Source organism: Panthera uncia, unplaced genomic scaffold (assembly GCF_023721935.1).
Source record: "Panthera uncia isolate 11264 unplaced genomic scaffold, Puncia_PCG_1.0 HiC_scaffold_1786, whole genome shotgun sequence".
Classification (NCBI taxonomy): Eukaryota; Metazoa; Chordata; class Mammalia; order Carnivora; family Felidae; genus Panthera; species Panthera uncia.
In genome coordinates, this window is record NW_026058455.1 from 9391 (window position 1) to 33074 (window position 23684).

The window sequence follows — 23684 nt, forward strand, 5'->3', positions numbered from 1 at the left end:
CCCAGACGGGAGCCGGTCTGGAGTCCTTGGGCAGGTGGCCACCCTCTGGAGTACAGTCAGCGGTCAGCAGCAGGCAGGGCGGCTGTCCAGAGAGGGCGGGGGTCTGGGGTGCAAGAGAGCCATGCTGGGGGGGCCCGGAGAGGGACGGTGGCCCGGTGGGAACCCCCTGTAGAAAGCAGAGCAGTGGTTTCCAGAGAGAACGGGATGGGGAGGAGGGAGAGGCACGTAGATAGGGTCAGAGCTTAGCAGATTTTATACCTTAAACATTTTTGTTGTGCGTCAATTACATTGCAATCACGCTGTTGAGGAAAAGCTCGGTGTTTAGGGATGCAGCTTACTGGTGGCTTTATAAAGGAGAGGAAGGAAGTGTTTCACACACAAGTCAGGACAGTGTGTGACCTCTGGTAGGGGTTGTGCTGGGAGGGGCCCTTCCACAGGCCTTGGGAGCGCCCTGTTTTTTGACCTGGATTGTAGTTTCGTCGGTATTTACTTCGTGATCAACTTTTGAACTTCAGAGCAGGGAAAAAGTAGGACCCGGTGTTGCAGAAGAGATGTCTGTGCTCAGTTTCCCTCCCAGCTGCTCCCTGAGTGCGGGCCTGGGGGCCGTGGGGGGACCCCTGTTGGCTCTGCACCCCTCCCGCCCCCCCACCGCAGGACAGACGCCAGAGTGTGAGCTGAGAACGGAAGGGGGACAGCGTGGACGGGCCTGTCCCACACCGAAGTGCGGGTGCACTCTGGCCAGGGTCTCGGGGCCACAGAGGGTCACTGCCAGCCTTAGTCTGCAGTGGAGGGTCATGGGTGAGCCCCCCAGATGGGCAGGGGTGTCTGAGGTCGGTGGTGAGGGTGGCCCTGGCAAGGGTGTTGCCCACTCATGTGGGACATTTAGTGGCTGGGGATGACGGGAAGGAAGGTGACCCCAGTGTCACTGAACTTCTCTGAGTTTCAGGTCCCTTGTATTTATTTATTTTAATGTTTATTACTTTTTTTTCCTTTTCCCTTTTTAAAAATTATTTGTTTTTGTCTTGTTTTGTTTTTAATTTACATCCAAGTTAGCATATCGTGCAACAATGATTTCAGGAGTAGATTCCTTAGTGTCCCTTCCCGATTTAGCCCAGCCCCCCTCCCACAACCCCTCTGGTAACCCTCTGTTTGTTCTCCATATTTAAGAGTCTCTTATGTGTTGTCCCCCTCCCTGTTTTTATATTATTTTTGTTTCCCTTCCCTTATGTTCATCTGTTTTGTCTCTTAAAGTCCTCATGAGTGAAGTCATATGATATTTGCCTTTCTCTGACTAATTTCGCTTAGCAATGTTTATTACTTTTGAGAGAGAGACAGAATGTGTACATAAGGGTGGGGGGGAGGCAGAGAGAAAGGGGGACAGAGGCTGTCAGCACGGAGCTCAATGCGGGACTCGAACTCACGAACCTCGAGATCGTGACCTGAGCCGAAGTCAGACGCTCAACTGAGCCCCCCAGGTGCCCCAGGTCCCCCATCTTTAAATGGGAATAACAGACATTACAGCATAGGACGCCTGTTGGACGCCTGTGCTCGTGGCTTATTACCGATGCTTCTGGCTTTCATCTCAGCAGTGTCCCTGTTTGGTCTGGACAGTGAAGGTCGGTCATCCCAGTCACAGGGACGTTGGGACGATCCTATGTCAAGTGCCTCACTCACCACCCTGCACAGGTTCGTGCTCAACTAACTCGGGCTCTGGACCAGCTGCCTCTGGGTCCGTCCCCGAGAGCGATCAGATATCCTAGTCCAATCCTTTCTTTTTGAAAATAATGACCCAACTTTGAGGTCTCTATTGAGAGCAATGAGGGTGATGAATGACCTTTCTTGGGTACCCGCAAGTTAAGAACACCTGTCCATTCAACCACCCACCCGTCCAACCACATCCGTCCATTATGACATCACGCAGCCATCTATCTGTCCACGTATACATCTGTCCCACAAATACCCATCCGTTGTAGTGTCTCTCCTTCCACCCACCCGCCCACCCACTCAGCCGTCCATCTCTCCACTTGTCTGAACATCCATGCACCTGTTTGGCTAACATTCCCCCGGCTCAGTCTCCGGGGGTGGCCTTGCCTGTTATTTCGTTGGGAAGTAAGAACAGAAGAGCTCCCCCTCATTCTCTGGCCGCCACCTGTGCGCACTCACCAGCGTCTGTCCTTGTCACCCCTCCTTTCCTGTTGTTATGAGGATGAACTCTCTCTTCTCTCTGCGCTGGTGCCCGCCCTCCCTCCCTCCCTTCTGGATCCTTCTGCTAGCACAGGAGCACAGGCGGTTTATTCCTGCCATCCTCACAGAAAACTCTCCTGGCCCCAGCCTGCAGCACCAGCCCCTTTCGAGGCCTGTGCTCTGCTCCTCCCCTCTGGCCACCACCCTCCCCTGCAGTCAGGTGCTTCCCCCGCTGCCCCGGGGAAACTGGTGCCTCGGGTTCAGCCATGGCCTCCGCGCTGAGTACCGAGTACCACGGTCAGTCCTGATCCACACCTTGCTCCGTGAATGTGCTGCCTTTGACTTTGTCCTTTGAAAGAGTTTTCTCTTGTTTCCCGGCCCGCCCGCGTTCCTGCCTGCCCCCTGCCTTGCTGACCACCCTGGGTCTCTCCTCCTCCTCTCCCAACTCGAGGACTCTCATGTGCCCCGGAAGCAGTTCCCGGACTCTCCCCTCATTACTCGGTGCATGTGGCCTTGAGATCTCATCCAGTGCTTTCTATGAGCACGGGTGCCCCCCTGGCAGTCCCTGTCCCAGATCGCCCCCCCTTGGCCCCAGCCTCACGTGTCCCACTGCTTGTGCGGCCTCCCACTGGCCTGTGTGATGGGCACTCGAACTCTGCGCGTATGAGCGTGAATGTCTGCCCCTCCCCCTCCTCCTCCCTCCTCCCAACTTACTTGACGGCTGGTTCTCCTCTCTTAGCTTACCTGCTCCTGCCACACTGGCCTCCTCCCAGTTCCGAGAAACCACCAGACACACTCCTGCCTCAGGGCCTTTGCTGTTTCCTCCGCCTAGAATGCTCCTTCCCCAAATATCCACATGGCTTCTTCCCTCACCTCTTTGGGGTTTTTGTCAAGTGCCCTTGCTTAGTGAGGCTAGTGCCTCATGGAGCGTTTAAGAGGGCACCTTGCTTGAGCTCTGGTCCTCTGGGGCCGTGTTGCAGGGGTCCGCAGGTGCGAGCATGGGGGGGGGGCACGTGTCCGCTCGGCTCTCCCCTCCTGCTTCTCACCGGTCAAGGCCCACGCCCGGGGAGCTGACTCACTCACAGGTCCGGCTCTCCCCGCCCAGCCCCTTGCTGGCCATTCGGGTGGCAGAGCCCAGGTTGCGGTGTGTGATGTGTTCTCCACATCTGAAAGCGCAGGGCCCGGGCACTGGGGGGGGCGAGCGGGGAGGCAGGGGCAGGAGACGGGCCAGGACGCTGGAGCTGTGGGCACACCCTCACCCCTGCCCTGGCCCCGCCTTGCTCTCTGCTGCTCCCTTGGGACGAGGAGTCCGACACACTCTGGAGCTTTATTTATTTCTGTGTTTAGTGTCCCCCTCCCTCCACTTGACGGTAAGCTCAAGAGGGCAGGACTTACCGCGCTGTCTCTCACCGCTGTTCCTGTCGGTGAGGCCGGCGCCCGCTCCATCCCGGGCCCCAGCAAATACTCGTTGAATGAAGGAAGAAAAGACAATTCTGTTTCATCGACCCAAAGAAGAGTCTCTTTGAGTGGTAGTTTTAATGCCATAGGATTACATTTCCTTCCCTGGGTCTTACACTGTCTCTTGATTCTGTGCAGTGGATGATGCTTATTTAACGACATCGTGAGAACCTACCTCTAGATGAGGCGCACAAGGCTTCACCGGGTCCAGGCGACAGGATGTGAATGTTTAAAGCGAGCCATTGTAAAATAAATAAATGCGCGTGTGTCGGGGAGGGCCGGTGTCTGGAAGGATCAACGCCCTGTTCGTGACGCTGGTCTGGACAGGGGGTGCGGGGGGAGCCCTTATGTGTTTCCTGTATATTTCTTTATCTGCCTCTGGACTGTCAGGGTCCTTTTTTTTTTTTTTAACAAGCATGCATTCCTTCTAGATTCAATTTTTAAAAATTTAAAAATTTTAAAAAATTAAAAAAAAAAAGTCCAGTTGAGGATCTGGAAAAATGACCCTCAGTCCTGAGTCCAGGCGAGGCCCCTGGGGTCAGAGGCTGTGAGGAGCCCTGGGCAGAGTGGCCAGGCCCTGGGCATCTCTGGAGACGTCCTCCCCGTGGGCATGCCCGGGGAACTGGGGCCAGAGCTCCGTTTCCTTCTGGAAGGGGCATCTCAGAGGCCAGCTTGTTTTCAGTTCTGCATGGCTCACGGCTGGTGGCCTCCCCACTCTGTCTGTTGCTCCTGCTGTTAGCACCAGGCCGGACCCTTGAATTTAGACGATCAGGACGCTGCTCGAGGTAGAGCACGTGTGACCTTGGACCAGTCACTTCACTCATTCGTTTGTTCATTGGTTCATCACTGCCTGCAGGCCTCCTTTGCACTGAGCCTCCTGTGTGATGAATAGGACAGAGCTGTGGGCCTCAGGGAGCTCACAGGCTAGTGGGGGGAACAGACACACACCTGGGTCATGCCAAGAGCTGTTCACTCCATGCTTGTCTCCCGTAGGTGGGCAGTGTGTAGGCTCTGCTCTGGATGGGGAGAGGGGGCAGAGTCCCACAAGTGGGCTTCCTGGAGGAGACGGCGCCTGAGCTGATTCAGGCATAGCCAGACAGGTGGGGGAGGCGGGGAGTGGGGCCAGAGGATTGGAGGTGTTCCAGAGGCAGAGGCCAGGCAGTGGCCATCCTGGTGGGACGAGGGGGGTGATGGTAAAGAGACACATGGAAAGGGGGCTCAGGGTGGGGCTCAAATATGGAACCCCACCCCCTCTGGGGGAGCTCGGGCTGAGGCGGGGCCTCCAACCTTGGTCTTGCCCCTTGACTGCCTTGATGAGGTGGGTCAGACACCTTTCCCCGTTGGAACAACCAGCCCCGGTCACGGGTCATAACCGGCTACGCCGTGGATGGTGCCCCGTAAACCTCCCCAGACCCTGCCAGGCAGCATCGTGTTTCCTCGGGGGGACTGCACAGCATGCTGCCCTTGGGGAATCTAGGGCTCGGTGGGGGAGGGGGGGTCGCATGAGTGGGGTGGCGGGAGGGAGGGAGCCTGGCGCTGGACCCCCCGGATGGCGGCTTTCTCCAAGTTGTGTCAAATCCTTGGATTTTAAACGTCAGGCCTACGTATTAGAACCAATTAAGAAGTTTTTATTTTTTTAAATTTTAAATTTTTATGTATCTTTTTTTTGAGAGAGAGTGCGTGTGTACACAAAGAGAGAGAGAGACTGTGAAACAGACTTCATGCTCAGCGTGAAACACGGTGTGCAACTTGAGCAAAAACCAAGAGTTGGATGTTCCAACTGATTGAGCCAGAAGTTTTTAAAAATACTTAAAACACGCAGAAAAATTCAGAAAGTGACTAAAAAGCACCCGCGTACCCACCATTGACACTGTTTACGATTGTAGGTTTCTTTCTTTCCAGAAACAAACGGGAGACTTGATGTTGCTGATGCAGAACGGTCACTGCCCATCCTTCTCCCTCTGCCCCACAAGTAACTGCCATCCCCATGTTTTTAAAAAAAATTTTTTTTAAATGTTTAGTTTTGAGAGACAGATCATGAGTGGGACAGGGACAGAGAGAGGGGGAGACACAGAATCCCAAGCAGGCTCCAGGCTCCGAGCCGTCAGCACAGAGCCTGACGCGGGGCTCGAACCCACAAACCGCGAGATCACGACCTGAGCCGAAGTCCGACTCTTAACCGACTGAGCCACCCAGGCGCCCCATTGCTGTCCCCATGTTGAAGGCTGTCCTTCCCACGAGGCTCTGTTCTTACGCTACACTGTCCCGCGTCTGCACAGACGGCTGCGTAGTTTATTCCTCTAGCAACTTGCTCAGCTCGCTACACGGGCTGCTGTTTGACACTTGCCCCTGTCGGTGCGTGAGGACCCAGCTTGCTCATCCAGTTCATCCGGCTGGACTGAGCCTCGCGGAGGGGCCGGTGGGTGGATTTCATTTTCACCTTGATCCTCGCTGTGTTAGTTTCCTGTCGCTGCAGAACAGATCCCCACACACGGAGCGGCTTGAAACACCACCCACGTATTCTCTCACGGCCCGTTTGTTATTTATTACCCTGCGGGCTGGGGGTCTGCTCAGGGGGTAGCTGGGTGCACCGCTCAGGGTCCCAGCCACCTCTCTCCGGAGTGACCCTCGAGTGACCACAGCCCTAGACCTCTTACTCGGTGAGGACAGTACCTTTTCTTTACGGTGTGAGTCATTTTGAGTTGAGATGTATTTGTTGTCAAAGGCAGCCGTAACTCACAAAGCTTCTGAAGCTCAGAGAGGTTGGAGACGGTCCCACGTAGCCGGCTGGTGGTGGCCCACATTTGCGCCCCGGCCTAAAGCTGTCGCACGTACCTGCCGAGCAGAGGGCGGAGCGTTGGTTCCGGGGGGATGCCATAACGGCACGCACACACTCGGGAGGTATTCTCTCGCGGTTCTGGGCCCCGAAGCTCAGAATCCAGGTGTGGACAGCGCTGGTTCCTTCGGGGGCCCTGAGGGAGAACCCGTCCCGGGCCTCACCCGTGTCCCCGGCGCTCCTTGGGGAAGCATCACCCCCGTCTCTGCCTCTGTCTGCACCTGCCGTTCTCCCTGCCTGTGTCTAACTGTCCCCTTTCTGTAAGGACACCAGTCGTGCTGGGTTGCTGCCCCCCTGCTGCAGGGTGACCTCAGTTTATTGATTACTCCTGCCACGGCTGTCTCCAAATCAGGTCGTGTCCTGAGGTCCTGGGGTTAGGACTTCAACCTACAATTTTTGAGGGGGCGCAAGTGAACCCATCACGGACAGTTGCTATTGTTATTAACCTCACTGTTTCGTTGAATTTCGTCTCTATCGCACCGACCCCTTATGCAAACTGGAAACTGGGATGTCCTCCTTGGTTCTGTGGCCAGAGCAGGGGGATGAGAGACGGAGGGCAAGGCGCGGCCCCAGCGCTGGTCCTGCTGTTAACTGCGCCTGGGGCCACTTGGCCCGACCCTCACTTCTCTCAACAGGTGTAAGGGGAGCCAGGCCCCGCCTCCTGTCCCCTGGGGCGGCCCTGAGTGTCCTCTCACTGTGAATGGGCTTAGGGACCCCAACCGTGCTGGCCATGGGTCACTCATTCGGGGTTGGAAGCTGCCAGAACCTTGGTCACCGAGAGGGGGAGGCCCACAGGGACAGGGACAGACGTGGGGCGCCAAGGGCTCCAGCCGAAGACGCGTCTCGGGAGGATTCTGTTGCAGGTTGACTTTGGGCACATCTCACGGCTCTGGACGGCTCTGAAATGGCCGCACGACCAAAGACCAGGAGGGCGGGGGACAAAGCCCGTGTTCCCCCCAGGAATAGACTTTCCGAGATTTCTCTGGTGAGAGAGAGGAGTGCCTCGAAACAAAGGTTTCCAGGAGGGAGAAGAGCGGTCCACTTGCTAAGTGGACCAGAAATAATGCACGTAAGTGCTGCTCTATTAACATGCTTGCTGTCGCTGTCTGACCAGGCTTTCTTGGGGGCCTCATCTATAAGTCATGAAACACAAAACACATTTAAATTGCCCCGAGGTTCTAACACAGCCGAGACAGCTTGTCGGAGTCAGAACACGGGTTCCCTAACGTCCGGGAGCTAATAGAGTGAGGGATGCGGGCCGGGGAGAATTAAGTGATCTCTTGCCTGTGCTGAGCCGGCCTGTCCAGCGCTGCCCCGCGCCTTTGCCCTCAACGAGGCCGTGAGATTGGAAAGCATCTCTCCGAGTGTGTGACCTTGGGTATGTCACCTCGTCCCCGGTTCCCAGTGAAGCTTCTCCCCTGGGAGGTGCGGCGGCCAGACAGCATCTTTCGGGGGGTTAGGGGATGATGGTCAGTGAAGTCGACGAGGGCCTGGCGCAGGGATGGCGTCCAGAAACGTCCGGCCCTCCCGGGGACGCTGGAAGCCATGCTCTTGAGAACCGGAGTGCGAGTTCTTCTGGGCGTCCTTTTCTGTTCTCCCCGAAATTTGCTCTCAGTCAGCGTCAACGCTGGGGAAAACGGTGCGCCGTGCTCCAGGGAGGTCAGAGATGCACATCCCCCCCTGCTTTAGCAGGTCCGCTGGGACGCTCCTGCTCCCCGTGGGCAGGGAGGGACACGCACGCTGTTCCTGGAGGCCTGTCTGCGGTGGTCCACGTGGGGACAGCCCGGGGGGGTGGTGCCGTGTCCACACAGTGGGAAAGGATGTAACCCACAACAGGACCCCCTGGCCGTCTGTTGTGATGGGAACCCATGCGTGACAACAGGGGTGAGCCTTGTAAATACGGCGTTGAGTGAAAGCAGCCAGACTCGGGGGGTCGGCGTCCACTTCTGTGACGTTCGGACGACAGGCCAAGGGCTCCGGGTTTGGACGCGCGGTGGGTGCAGAAGCACTCGGTGCAGCCAGCCGCCGTGAGTTCACGGTCCGGATCCTGGTGCCCTCGGGGCGCTATCCTCAGGGAGGGCACAGGGGCCTCTGGGGGCCGGCCCTGTTCTGCCTCTTGATGCTGGCAGTGGCACTTCTGTTCCCCATACTCTTGCGCACGCGGATTCTACCGTGTCTGGATTCAGTTGTGGCCCCTGCCACTTCGTGCGTTGGGAGTCCTGACCCCCAGGGCCTCGGCACGTGACCTCCTTTGGAGACAGGGTCTTTGCCGTGGGGTCGTCCGGGTGGGCCTGATCCTGCACGACTGGTGTGGTGGCAGAAAGGGCAAGTTTGGGCGCAGAGCTGGGCGTGTGCAGGGGGCGCGCCCCGGGAAGGTGACGGTAGAGGTCTCCGGAGGTGCCGGCAAACCCTGTGCCTCGGGGGGAGGGAGGCCTGGGACACGTTCCCCCTCACAACCCGCAGATGCAGGCAACCTGCCGCCACCTTGTTCCGGAACCACCGGCCTCCGGAGCTGCCAGACCGTCGAGTTCTGTTGTTTCCGGCCCTCAGTTGGTGGCACTTTGTCACGGCTGCTCTAGGAAACCAATGAACGTGCAATAGAAAAGGAAAAAGAGAAAAAGAAGCCTTGCATTCAAGTCTTGGGCCACAGCACTTCTGATTTAGGTCATGGTGGACGGGAGGACCCATGCCCCCAACCCAAACCCCTCATTCTCTCTGCCACCTGTTTTGGTTGGCGAAGCCCAGAAGAGATCTCTGTTCCCCACAGAAGGGCCACGGTGAGTTCAGAGAGGAACCCTCAGGGCTGACTCCGGGTTCAGGGCCACCCGGTCTCCCAGAATTCTGCTCTGGGGGGTCAGAAGCTGCTGTCTCTCTCCCTCTCTTGGTGAGACCAGGGGCGTCTGCTTAGCATTAATTGCGTCATGAGTGGGATTAGACATCGTTTCTAACAAGGGCCTTTTATGCCTGGTGGGAGAGAGGCCTTGGGGTCTGGCCGGAAAGAAGTGCATAGGATGTGGTGGTGGCAGACCCCTCCCAGTGCCCTTTATGACCGTTCATGGGTCAGGGCTGGGGCCATCACTAGCTCAGCCCCGCCGTCCCTCGGCCCCCTGGCGGGGGTGGAGACTTGCAGGTTCAGGAGGCAGGGACCCTTGGCCACAACCCCAGATCACCACTTACAGGTGCCCTGTGTTCGTCTCCTGGGACCACAGGCGGGGGCTTGAAGAGCAGACGTTTATTCTCTCACGTTCTGGAGGCTGGGAGTTCAAGACCACGGCGTGGGCAGGTGGGTTCTCCTGAGGCCTCTCTCCTTGGCCTGTAGACGGCCGTCTTCTGCCTGTGTCTTCACGTCGTCGTCCCTCTGTGTCTCTATGTCCTGGTCTCCTCTTATAAGGACACCAGTCAGATTGGATCAGGACGCACCCTATGAATCTCATACTGGATCAGGGCTCACCCAGGTGACCCCTTTTGACTTGGCTACCTCTTTTTTCTTTTTTAAGTTTATTTATTTATTTTCGGGGGCGGGGGGAGAGAGAGGCAGAGAGGGGGACAGAGAGAATCCCAAGCAGACTTTGGGCTGTCGGTGCAGAGCCCGTGCAGGGCCCGAACCCACAAACTGGAGGTTTGGTCAGCTATGGGTCTCTGGCTTTAGAGCCTGGAGGTTTCCCTCCTCTGAGTTCATGACCTGAGCCAAAACTGAGAGTCAGATGCTCAACTGACTGAGCCACCCAGGCACCCCTAACTTAATCGCCTCTTGAAAGACCCTACCTGCAAACACAGTCACATTCTGCGATATTGAGGGTGAGGGCTTGAACATGTGAATTTTGGGGGGGACACAACTCAGCCCATAAACTCTTTAAGTTGTAGTTCATGCAGCCGTAAAAGGACAGTAAGAATGCCATCCGTGTCCTAAGGGGTGTCCCAAGGACCGCGTGCAATCCTTTAACTTCCGAGTGTCCAAGAAAGGGCATCTTCTGAGTGTGCAGACCAGACCCGTTTGCCACTCTCAGACCCCTTCTCTGCCCTTCCCCACCCTGCTCCGGCCCCGGAGGGCTGACCTCTGTGGACCTGCTCCCCCAGGCTGGCCTCAGACTTGCTGCCGGGCTCAGCCAGTGGGAGGCGCCCGCAGGAGACTGGAGGGTGGCCGAGAGAGGCCAGGGTACTTCTCCTTCACTCCTCCCTGCCTGGCCTTGGTTCTGGAAGGGGCTGTGCCCTCCTCTTTGGGTCACAGATCCTGTCCGGGGGCCCCTCCCTCAGCTATGAAGTCCGTTTCCTGCTTTTGACCCTGGAGGACAACACCTTCTGTTGTGTGTTCCTCAGACCCAGCCCAGGCTTGTGCAACAGCCCTTTCCTCGAACCCCATTGTTCCCCTCTGAGTAAGGCTCCCATGCACCTCGTGGATCCTTCCCGAATGCCCGTGATTCTGGAATGACCCTATGCCCAGCTTAGAGAGGAGGTATTTAGGGAACGTTCCCTGAATCGAATTCATGATTTTCAAAGAGCCCAAAGCCCTTGGACTAAAGCATTTTAAAAATGCAAAGTTATATGATTATTGATATATTATTCATCCAGGGAGTCTTGGAATTTCTGTAGGCATAAGCTGCCTGGCTTTCTGGGGCCTGGTTGGTTTTCCGTAATGAAAGCGAATGCCCTTTCGTGTCCCGGCCTGAGGTTTCTTTCCCTGGGTTTTCTGTATCACCACACTGAATGAGGAGGGCGGGGCAGAAGCTGCAGAGGATAAGGAGGCCGAGAAGCCCAGGGGAAGGTGGTGAGTCCAGGTGTGACCCCCCAGGGGGTTGCGGTGGGGGTGAGCGTGGTGACCCCTTGGAGAGGAGAGGCACCAGCTCGTAATTCAAACGGGAAAGGCACAGAACCCCCCGCCAATCCACCTGCAGAGTGGCCCCCAGCGTATGCTTTCCAAAGGGGCAATAGGGCCAGGGCCCCCTCTGTCTCAAGGCCCCACAGTGACCCCCTTTGCCTGGGGAATAAGGTCTGAGGCCTTCAGATCCGTGTCCCGGCTCAGCCCTCCAGCTCACCGCCTCCGTGCTCCTCGCCTGCCCACCGTGCGGCAGACCCCTCCCCGAGTTATTTGTGGCTTGCACCCTCGCCCAGGCTGTGCTCTCCGCCTGGGATGCTGTCGCCTGCAGTCGAAAGCCTCTCAAGATGAAGAAGAATGTCCGGGGTGAAAACGAAGACAAGCTGACTCCTTTGTGAATGACCGGGAGCTTCTGCAGGGAAGGCGCTGGTCCCGGAACAACGGGAGACGCCCGGCTCTTTCTGGCTGTGGGCCCACCGCCCTCTTCCCACTGACCCGGTGGCCCCCACGGTGGTCCTGGGTGGGAATCTCTGGCTTTAGAGTCAAGCAGACGTGGGGTCCAGTCCTGGCCCTGCCCCTTGCTAGCCGTGGGGCTCTGGGCAGTCCCTCAGTCTATTCATCTGGGAAATGGGGTAAGGATGCTTGTCGCACAAGGCTGAAGGAGGTGACTCATGGAAAGAGCTGGCCCGCGGGTGGCCCACAGGACTCACTCCAGAAACGGCCCTGGCTGTGATTTTAGGGCTGGTGTTCAGGGCTGGGGCTCCGCTGGGATACCTGTGTTGAGGCGGGTCTGGGGTGGGACCTGTTGCACAGAGTTGTGATGGTAGGGTTCTTGGACTGGAGGCCGGGCTGCGAGCGAATGACCACCTGGCATGAATTTCCGGCTCCTCGGGCCTCCCCAGATTCGGGGACAGTCTGTCGCCAGAGCCTGTGATGGGGCTGGGCTTGCGGGTGGCGAGCAGGGAGCCCCACGCTGAGTCTGTTCTGTGCTGGATGCCCGGACACGGCGGCGTGACTCGAAGCCTCCGCCCCTGACAGCTTGCCACCCAGTGGCGGAAGCTGATGTGCTCACGGACAGTGACAACATGGAGTGAGGGGGGCCCGTGGGAGGACGGGGATCGCCACCCTCCTGAGGATGTGGGTGGTCAGGGCAGGCTCCTTGGAGGAGGTGACGGTGAACCAGCTTCAACTGAACAGCGGAGTGGGAAGGAGTTGGCAGGGCAGAGGGGCCCGGGAGCGTAGACTGAGTCACCTACAGACTCGGGCAGGTGGTGCGGAGTGCCGGGAGAAGGGCGGCGGGAACCTCGGGCACCTTGGTGGAAGTGGCCCTGGGGGGTGGGGGGGGGGGCCGAGGCTGAGGCCGCGGTGTCACCGCAGGCCCCCGAAGCCATCCCTCCAGGCTGAGCAAAGCCCACACTCAAACTTGAAAGAAGGGAGGTGTCAGCTGGGGACCCATAACGAAGCAACACAGACAGCGGCATGGGGGGGGGCGGGTGTGGATTAAAGAGCAGAGCTTCAGGCTGGGAAGTCCCAGGTCACCGGGTCACAGCTGCAGGGGCCTAGGAGCGTTCTTCGTCCTGGCTTTGCAGGCAGCCGCCTCCTTGCTGTGACCTCACGCGGCAGAGACAGGAGCATGCTCTCTTAGAAGGGCGCAGATCCCGTCCTGGGGGCCCCCTCTCATGACCTCAGGACCCCATCACTTCCTAAAGGCCCCGCCTCCAAAGACCACCACACTGGCGGGTAGGGCTTCCGCATTTGAACTTGGGGAGACGGAACCCAGTTCCTGACAGAGGGAAAGACCTGACTCCCGGCCCCTTTCTCTCTTCTCAGGGCACCGCGAACCCCACTGTCTCGTGTGTTTGAAATCTGCTGATTTTACCAAACGTGATCAGACGCTGGGGAACGACTCCTGCCCCCGCCCAACCCTCCTCTCCCCCCCCTTCGCCCCCCAACCCCGTCACCCTGCTGGCCTCCAGCCCAGTTAAGGGGAATGTCCACCGCAGAAGGCCCAGTGCTTCAGAGAGGATAAAACACCCTCTAAATGCACATTATTGTTATTTTTATTACAGGCATCAGAGCAAAACCACCAGTTTAAAAGAGCTAATTTAGTTAGGTCAGGCATAAGTGCTACTCGAGTTGAAAACTCATTCTCCTTTGCGGTATTTTCTTTTGGGTATAAATCAAGAGAAGGGCTCTAAAAATATTTTTAGTACGAGTGGCGTTCAATCATCTGGTCAGTCACCTCTCAGCACACTTACCGACGGGGACCTCCGTGTGATTCCCCCGACGGGCCTGCCCACAGGCCCGCCTTCCTCCCTCCACTCAAACCGTATCTGATTTCACCGGTTCCAAAAGGGAGCGGAGAACCCCACGACTGTGCAGCGCGGGGGAGGGGCTCCACTGCAGACCCACGCTGTGTGGACCTGGGGAGAGCTCTCCTGGTTACGTGGGGTGGGGGGGCTCCCGTGGGGTGGGGGGACTCCCCTCTCCACTCGCCTGTGCCTCCCCAGAACGGCCCTCCCTCCCCCCCACCCCACCCCCCAGTGGACACACAACCCAAGTCCTCGTGTGAAAGTTAAATATTCCCGGGAGGCCAAACGCCGTGTACCAGGACTGGCACACGGGCCACTCGGCCGCTGGCCCCGCCTGAGCCCGGGGTGGACGTTCCTAATCCATCAGGCTCGGCACCCGCTAAGCCTGCTCTCCGGCGGGGTCCCAGGCAGACGCCCCCACGACCAGAGTCAGCCCGTGGGTGGGGACCGGCAGCCACCCCCACCTGAACCCCCGGTGGGGAAGAAGACCAGGATGAGGGAGAGGAAGGTGATGGGTGTAACCCATGACGTGTACAAAATTAAATAAACTGTGGCAAAATGCACATCACGTCAAAATTGCCACCTTAACCGGTTTTAAGCTTCCAGTCCGGTAGCATTAAGTACATTTACGTCGTGCAACTGTCACCCCGCTCATCTCCAGATCTCTTTTCGTCTTGCAGAACGGCAGCCCTGTCCCCATGAAACAGCCATCGCCCCGTTCCCCCCGCTCCCCAGCCCAGCCCCCGGCATCGGCCCCTTGACTTTCTGTGTCTGAGTTTGACAACTCTGGACTCCTCGTGTCCCTGGACTCGTGGGGTTTGGCTGCCTTTTGTGCCTGGCTTATTTCACTGAGCACTGTGTCCTCCGGGTCCGGCCATGTCCTAGTGTGGTCAGAATTTCTGTCCTTTTTTTTTTTCCTAAATTTTTGTTTGTTTGTTTATTTTTGAGACAGAGAGAGAGAGAGAGACAGAGCGTGAGCAGGCGAGGGGCAGAGAGAGAGCGAGACACAGAATCTGAAACAGGCTCCAGGCTCTGAGCTGTCAGCACAGAGCCCGACACGGGGCTCGAACTCACGGACTGCGAGATCATGACCTGAGCGAAGTCAGACGCTTAACCGACTCAGCCACCCAGGCACCCCAGAATTTCTGTCCTTTTCAAGGCAGAGTAGTATTCCATCGTGTGGAATTTCCACATTTTGCTTGTCCATCCATCCCTCGATGGCCGCTCGGTCCGTTATGCTTCTGCACTTCAGCTGTGCTCCCTGAAGGGCCCCCCACGTTGCGCTCAGTCCCACAACAGCCTATTGGGTGGGTGTCAAGAGTAACAGTACTTGGGTTTTGAGGCCGTTGAGCGGTCCGGGATCCAGAAATGCATGATTCCGGACTTGCCAAGCCCTCTCCTCCTCTCGGGGCTCCTGAGGGTGCCATACCCACTTTATTGCCGTGGCATGGATGCCCAGCACTGGGATGTGGGGCTCTTGTCAACGCTGGGGTATTGCGTGCACCTCAGAGTCTACGCCCCTGTGGGTCCTTCTTACTCTTGAGTCCAAGTCTTGGGGAAAACGGATCTGGGGAAACCAAGTCACGGGCCATTTGCCCACGCCCCGCCTGGACAGCACAAGCCACAGGCAGATTTGCACGGCTTTTGATGTCCCGGGCTCACCTGTCCACGTGGCCCAGTCGCCTGCCTGTACCCTGACTAACTGGTGGCTAAGAAGGGGCTGGAGAGAGGTGAGTTTCCCCTCCACAGTGGGCACCACAGGGAGTGTGAGACCCATCGTTGAGACACTGGGATAGAGGTTCTGAGATGTTCAGTGCCTCCTTCAAAGCCGCCTGGCGAAGAAGAGATTGGTCAGCGTTCGAATCTTTCTGTTCTGAGCGTGGACAGCTGTCCCTGACGCAGAGCTGCAGGGTGGGGGCGGGAGGGTGGCCGGAGGAGGGAGGGAGGGAGTCCTGGCAGAGGGGACCGGGCTCCAGGAAGTTAGGGGAAAGCAAGGAGTGAGGGGTGGCCGGGTGGGGAGGTGAAGGTGGCTGTGTATTACCAGGCGTGGCCACACGGGAGGGAGACAGGAGGCCCGAGAGAGAGACTCGAGGTCGAAAGCAGAGGTCAGAGATAGATGGGAAACGGGTTCCTCGCCAGAGCTCTCAGAAGGGCCTCCCCGCCAGCCCCTTGGTGTGGACTTCTGGCCCCTACATGTGAGAGAGAATGTTTTATGCCTCTGGTTTGTGGGGCTTTGTGGTGCGGCCCTAGGATCTAGGGCAGCTGACCACGTACACGGTGGTCCCTCACCACCGCCATCCTGTCTGAATGCGGGGCCCCCATCACTTGTCAGGCACGTGTTGGCCGGTGACCCTCTGATGGCGGGACTCTTCCCGAGTCTGGCAAGCATGATGTAGACAGACAGCGGGGGAAGCCGTCCCTCCCGGCAAAGGGGCAGAGTTTCTTGACATTTAGCAGGTGGAACCATCAAGGCCTGAGGGGCCTGACAAGATGCCGGGGAGGAACAGGGAATTGGCAAGGTGAGCACAAGGCGGGCTCCCCAAGAGGTGATCAGACGAGGTGCAGAAAGGACCCACCGTGGTGGTTCTATCGTATTAGCCAGGGTTTCTGCCCCCACAGCAAGAAAGAGCGCGTTCCCCTCCCAAAGCCCCCTTGTGTCACCACTGTTTCCAAGTCCTTTCCCACCCTGTCCCCACTACTTTCCAGGACCTTTGGCTTCTGGATTGTATCCCAGGAGACTGAGTCATTCTCCTTGAGAGCCTCTTGCTCTAAATATGGCGAGACACTTGCCATGAAGAAGGGCAGAGAGAGTCCGCAGATCGCTGGGGCGACCTCAGAGTTTCTAGAAAAGATGAAACCAGTCCTCGCTGGGACAGCTCTGAGCGCGTCAGGGAGGGGCTCTGGATGACGAATCCGACAGGCAAGGGGGTCTGGACTCCACCACGCCTCTGGTTTATCTGGAAGGGGCCAGCCCTGTGCTGGTGCAGTAAATGGGGTGTGGACGCTGGGTGAGTTTTCTGTGGCTGCCATTTCAAGTGACCACAAGCCGGGTGGCTTAGAGAAACAGGAAGTTATGGAGGCCAGGAGCCCAAGATCAGGGGCTGGCTCCTTCCGGAGGCTCTGAAGGGGCAACGTGTCCGGGCGTCTCTCCCAGCTTCTGGGGGTTTCTGGCAATGCGTGGTTTTCCGCGAAGTGGGCACTCTTACCGCTGTGCCCATCTTAGCGACGAGGACACTGAGGCTCCAGGACGTTGAGTGTGGTGCAGAGCACATGTTAACTTTTCCGGAAACCATCACCTTTTTCTTCCCCAGAGTGGCCGTGCCACCGGACGTTCCCACAGCGGTGTGGGCAGTTCTGGCTCTTTGTCCCTTCCATCTGTCCTTTGTTGTGGACACTTGAGTGGGCCCATAGCAGTCTGTCACTGTGGCTCTGATTTGCATCTCCCCGGTGACCAAAGGTGTTGCACAGCCTTTCACGCGCTCGATGGCCACTTGTCCACCTTCTTTTGGTGGAAGGTCTGGTTCAATCCTTTGGCCCATTTTTTAATTGCTTTTTTCTACCCCAGTCTTTCTCTTTTGTTTTTTAAGAAAAAGTTTTAAATGTTTATTTATTTATTGAGAGAGAGAGAGAGAGAGAGAGAGAGAGAGAGAATCCCAACAGGCTCCATGCTACCAGCACAGACCCCCATGCAGGGCTCAAACTCACGAACTGTGAGATTATCACCTGAGCAGAAATCAAGAGTCAGTCCCTTAACTGACTAAGCCACCCAGGGGCCCTCCAACTCTTCTTAAGTTTTAAGAGTTGTTTATATATTCTGATCTCTTTCCTTCACCCCATTGAATTGTCTTGGTGCCTCGTCAACAACCAATTACCCTTGACCGTAAGACTTTGTTTCTGGACTTTTCATTCTGTTCCATTGGCCTATACGTCTGTCTTTCCGTGAAGACCTCACCGTCTGGATTACTGAAGCTTAGCTGTAAGTCGAGATCGGGTGGTGTATGTCTTCCAACTTTGTTCTTCTTTTAAAACGTTGTTTTGGCAATTCTGGGTCTTTGGCGTTTCCGTATAAAATTCAGGATCCGCTGGCAAATTTCTACAAAAAAGCCCGATGAGATTTTGGTAAGGATCGCATTCACCTTGTAGATCGATTTGTGAAGAAGGGTCATCTTGACAGTATTGCGTCTTGCAATCCACAAACAGGGAATGTTCCTGCATTCATTTACATCATCTTTAATTTCCTGTGGCCACGTTGGTAGACTTCAGTGTAGGTCTTGTACCTCTTCTGTTAAATTTCTTTTTTTTCATTAAAAAAATTTTAAGGTTTATTTTTGAGAGAGAGAGAGACAGAGTACAAGCTGGGGAGGGACAGAGAGACAGGGAGACACGGAATCGAAGCAGGCTCCAGGCTCCGAGCCGTCAGCACAGACAGAGCCCGATGCGAGGCTCAGTCTCTGTGAACCGTGAGGTTATGACCTGAGCCAAAGTTGGACGCTCAACCAACTGAGCCACCCAGGCGCCCCTGGTAAATTGATTTCTAAGCGTTTTACTCTTTCCAATGCTATTGTGAATGGAATTATGATCTTAATGTCATTTTTAGATTTTTGTTGCTAGTATATAGAAATATAATTGTTTTTCGTATATTGATCTTACATCGTGCAGCCCTGCTAAACTTGTTTACCAGTTCCAATAGTGTTTTTGAGCATCTCTGGGGATTTTCTACGTAAAGGATCGTGCCATCTGTGACTAAACATAGTCTGATGTCTTCATTTTGAATTTTATTTTAACGTTTATTTTTCAGAGAGAGCACCAACGAGCGAGGGGCAGAGAGAGAGACACCCGAAGCGGCTCCAGGCTCCAGGCTGTCAGCACAGAGCCTGATGTGGGGCTGGAACCCACGAACTGTGAGATTATGACCTGAGCCACGATGCTAGGAATGCTAGGATTTCTAGGAATGTCTCGGTATTCCTTTACAATCTTAAAGTTGCGGATGATTGGTGATGATGCTGCCTTTTTCATGCTTGATTTCAGTAATTTCTGTTTCTCTGGTGCTTTTTCTGTCTAGCTAAAAGCTTGTCAAATTACTTTTTTAAAGAACCAGCTTTTTGGTTTCATCGATTTCTGCTGTTGCTTTTCTGTTTTCTATCTCGCTAACGTATGGGCTCATCTTTCTTATTTGCTTTCTTCAGCTTGCTTTGGGCTTAGTGTACTCTTCCTCTTCTGGCTTCTTTGGTTGGAAGCACAGATTATTCAAGACCATTCTTTTTTCTGACTTAGGCATTCGAAGTTCTCAGCTTCCCGCTAAGCGCTGTGTCAGCTGCATGACACGCGTTTTCATACGTGGTGGGGACTCTCATCTGCTTTGAAATATTCTCTAGTTCTCTTGTGATTTCTTCTTGACCCCTTGAGTGACTTACAAGCGTGTGGCACGACTTTAAAATATTTTGGGTTTTCACAGGTCTTTCTGTGGTTACTATCTAATTGAATTCCGTCGTGGTCAGAGATCGTGCTGTTTGTGAATTCAGTCTTTCTACATTTATTGACGCTCATTTTATGGCCTGGCCCACGCCGTGTCCTGGAGAGTGGTCCACACGTGCTTGGAAGGAAGGCATGTCCCGAAGTCACCAGGTCCCTTACCCCGTGTGGTCAGTAATGTCCTCCCGGCTCCTGCATCTTTGGGGATTTGAAAAAATCACCAGTCTTGTTCTAGAAGTCGTCAGGAGTGGCGTGTCTACGGCTTCTGATGCTGTTGTTGAATTGTCTAGTTCTCCTTTTAATTCTGTTGGTTTTTGCTTTTCTTGTGTTTTGGCTCTGTTATGAGGAGTGTGTGCGTTTGTAAGTTTTATATTTGCCCCATGTGTTGACGCCCTTATCATTGGGCAATGGTCCTCTTTGCCTCTGGGAAGAGTTCCTGTCTTAACACTTGCTTCGTTTGATACCAAGGTGGTTTCTCCTGGCTCTCCCACGGCGATCGTTTTCTCAGGGTGTCCTTTGTTCCATGCTGTTACTTCCAACCTGCTCGCGTCTCTGAATCGGAGATTTGTCTCTTGTAGATGGTGTGTTTTCACATCTTACTTGCCCCGTCTGCCCATTTCTTCCTTTTGATCCGAGTGCTTAGACTATTCACATTTAATGACAAGTTGAATTAGATAAATTACTTTACCTTAATTAAATTAAAACTTCGTTTACGGGATATTGACATTTTCCATTGTACTGTTTTCCCCATGTCTCCTGAATTTTTACTGTTGTTTTGTCTGGTCCTTCTGATTCTCTTTTACTGCTTTCCTTTGTGTTAATAAATGTTTTTAGTGGCCCCTTGTAATCCCCCCTTTTTAAAAGACGTATACTGTGAATTATTTTCTTAGTGGTTATTCTAGGGACTGCAAAAATGCATTTTCGCTTATTTAAATCCACCTCAGATTACCACTAGCTTCCTTTGTTGGGGGGGAGGGGCAGAGGGGAAAGAGAGAGAAGGAAAGAGAGAGAGAGAGAGAGAGAGAATCTTGAGAATCTCAAGCAGGCTCTGTGCTTGGCGCAGAGCCCGAGGTGGGGCTCGATCTCAAGACTGTGAGATCATGACCCGAGCCAAAATCAAGAGTTGGATGCTTAACCAGCCGAGCCACTCAGGTGCCCCTTGACTGCTTATGTCTTTTGGAGAATTGAAAATATAAGGAAAATGTATTTATAGAGTATTTTTTTTTTTATTAAAAAATTTTTTTTAACGTTTATTTATTTTTGAGACAGAGAGAGACAAAGCATGAACGGGGGAGGGTCAGAGAGAGGGAGACACAGAATCCGAAACAGGCTCCAGGCTCTGAGCTGTCAGCACAGAGCCCGACGCGGGGCTCGAACTCACAGACCGTGAGATCATGACCTGAGCCGAAGTCGGCCGCTTAACCGACTGAGCCACCCAGGCGCCCCTAGAGTATTTTATATTAACGCTCATAGTTACCATTTCTGCTTTATTTCTTCTTGTGGGTTTAAGTTGTCATCTGGTGCCAGCTGCTTTCAGCCTAATGGACTTCCTTTAGTATTTCTCACAAGACAGGTTTGCTATCGATAAATTATCAATCTTTGTTTATCTGGGAATGTCTTTATTTCACCTTCAGTTTTGGAGGATAGTTTTGCTGGATATAGAGTTTTTAATTTGCCGTTTTTATCCATCTAGCACTTCGAACATGTCATTCCACTACCTTCTGCTTTGTTTTTTTTCCTGATGAAAAGCTACCTGTTAATATGTTGCTCCTTGGTACACGAAGAGTTGGTTTTCTCTTGCTTCTTTCATGATTTCCTCTTTGTCTTTCTATGGTTTGATTATGATGTTTGTAGGCGTATATCTCTTTGTATTTAACCTACTTGGGACTTTTTGAGTTTCTTGGATATTTAGGTTAAAGATTTTCATCGATCTGGAAACATTTTGGCCAAAGTTTTTTTTGTTTAAATATATATTCATTTTTGAGAGACAGAGTGTGAGTGGGGGAGGGGCAGAGAGAGAGGGAGACACAGAATCGGAAGCTGGCTCCGGGCTCTGAGCTGTCAGCACACAGCCCAAAGTGGGGCTGGAACTCACGGACCATGAGATCATGAGCTGAGCTGAAGTCGGATGCTTAACCGACTGAGCCACCCAGGCGCCCCTCAAGTTTTTTATTTAGCCCCTTTCTATCTCTCTTTCAGGACTCACATCACACATATCGTTGTGTTTGATGTTATTCTTCACACCTTTGAGGCTCTGTTCATTTTTGTTCAATCATTTTTTTTTCTCTCGGTTCTTGATATTGGATAATTTTCATTACTCTGTCTTCAAGTTCATGGATTCTTCTGCCATGTCAAGTCTGCAACTGAGCCTCTCCAGTGAACTTTCCTCATGATTGCATTCTTTAACTCCAGACTTTCCATTTGATACATTATTTCTTTTCCATTTTTGTTGATTTATTATTGTCATACTTTCCTTTAATTCTTTGACTATACATATACATATATATACACTATATATATAGTGTATATACTATATATATATCAGCTGCTTTGAAGTCTTTCACTATCAAGTCCAACTGCTGGGGATCTCTGGAGACTGAAGACTGCTCTTTTTTTGTCCTTGACTCTAGGTAATATTCTCCTGTTTCTTTGCATTTCTCACTTTTTCTGGTTGTTAAAAACTGGACATTTTAGGGGCGCCTGAGTAGCTCATTCGGTTAAGCGTCTGACTTCGTCTCGGGTCACGATCTCACACTTCGTGAGTTCGAGCCCCTTGTTGGGCTCTCTGCTGTCAGTACAGAGCCCGCTTCAGATCCTGTGTCCTCCTCTCTCTTTTCCCCTTCCCCTCTTGAGGTCTCTCTCTTGCAAATAAATAAAAAATAAATAAACATTTTTTATTTTTATTTTTTTTAATTTTTTTTTAACGTTTATTTATTTTTGAGACAGAGAGAGACAGAGCATGAACAGGGAAGGGGCAGAGAGAGACGGAGACACAGAATCTGAAACAGGCTCCAGGCTCCGAGCTGTCAGCACAGAGCCCGACGTGGGGCTCGAACTCACGGACCGTGAGATCATGACCTGAGCTGGAGTCGGAAGCTCAACCGACTGAGCTCCCCAGGTGCCCCTGTTGTTGTTGTTTTTAAACTTATAACCTTTGAACCCGTGTCTGCCTCACTTAGAGATCGGCCAGTATTTGATCAGAAGTATTCTCAAACACCATGAGTTAGTAAACCTTCTATCCTCGATTAAAGACCTTTGTGTGGGCAGAGGAGCACGTTCAAAATCTAGGCATTTTCAGGTCTGCCTGGCTTTTGCTTTTCACTGGGCTGTTCATACTTCCTTTGTCCACACACATGGCCTTAGGGTCAGTCAGAAGTCTGTGGCTGGCTTGGGCCCTTCCCAGGGGCACACAGCCTCAGCCATTCTGTACGGCCTCCGGGCCAGTCATTTCCACTGTCGCTGCTGGTAGGCGTGGATGCCACCCATTGCTCCAAACTGAGCGAGTCCCTTTACCCATGGCACTGCAGCTGCTGTGCCCATGGCCACCCCTCCCCACGGAGCCTTGGCCTTCCCCGCTGGGAGGGTGCTAAGGGACGAGCCTGGGGCCTGCATGGTGCAGACGCTCATGGTTCCTACCTGAAGTGCAGCAGTCTTCAAGGACGGACACTGCTTCAATGATGGACACTGCATCAATGGTTGCCTGTTCTTGATTTCCAGCGTGTGGAAATGGCTGTTTTCGTCAATTTGCGCGGTTTTATAATTGACTTTTGGGAGGAGCATTTGCCAACCTCTTCACCTGGCTACAAGTCGAAGTTCTGCCTCCCTGGAGTGCACTTGTGACTGGAAACGTGGGGCAGAGCTGAGGGTGGTCAGAGGGCAGGGTCGGAGGTAGGGGAGAAGTCGCCGTGAGGATGTGAAGGTTGGTTGGGATGGACGAGATTCATTTAGCCGAGGAGGAAAATGGCGGTGCCCATGGGGAAAGGGATTTTCCCAAGTTCTTGAAGCTCAGTCAGTGGAAAGCTGACATTGGAACCTGGCCCTCCTGACTCCCAACTCAGTGCTCTTTCCCTCCTGCCAAATTGCTTCAGTGGTTGTCATTTAGAAGTCTGAATCCCTAGGAGTTTTCAATGTGACAGATCCATCCATCTCCCTCCCTCCCTCCCTCCCTTCTTTCCTTCCTTCCTTCCTTCCTTCCTTCCTTCCTTCCTTCCTTCCTTCCTTCCTTCCTTCCTTCCTTCCTTCTGTCCTTCCTTCCTTCCTTCTGTCCTTCCTTCCTTCCTTCCTTCCTTCCTTCCTTCCTTCTTTCTGTCCTTCCTTTGGTCCATCCATCTATCCATCCATCCATCATCCATCCATCCATCATCCATCCATTCATCCATCATCCATCTATCTTCCTTCCTTCCTTCCTTCCTTCCTTCCTTCCTTCCTTTGGTCCATCCATCCCTCCTCCCATCCATCCATCATCCATCCATTCATCCATCATCCATCTATCTTCCTTCCTTCCTTCCTTCCTTCCTTCCTTCCTTCCATCCTTCTGTCCTTCCTTTGGTCCATGCATCCATCATCCATCCATCTTCCTTCCTTCTTCCCATCATCCTTCTGTCCTTCC

The 23684-nt window shown here is 54.0% G+C and overlaps 1 long non-coding RNA gene across 1 annotated transcript; it reads left to right on the forward strand.

The window, feature by feature from the left end:
- Positions 1-9557: 9557 nt before the first annotated feature.
- On the forward strand, positions 9558-14196 carry LOC125917393 (uncharacterized). The gene is made up of 2 exons (XR_007456179.1): positions 9558-9761; positions 13122-14196. It is a non-coding gene; the product is annotated as an uncharacterized LOC125917393 (long non-coding RNA).
- Positions 14197-23684: the final 9488 nt, after the last annotated feature.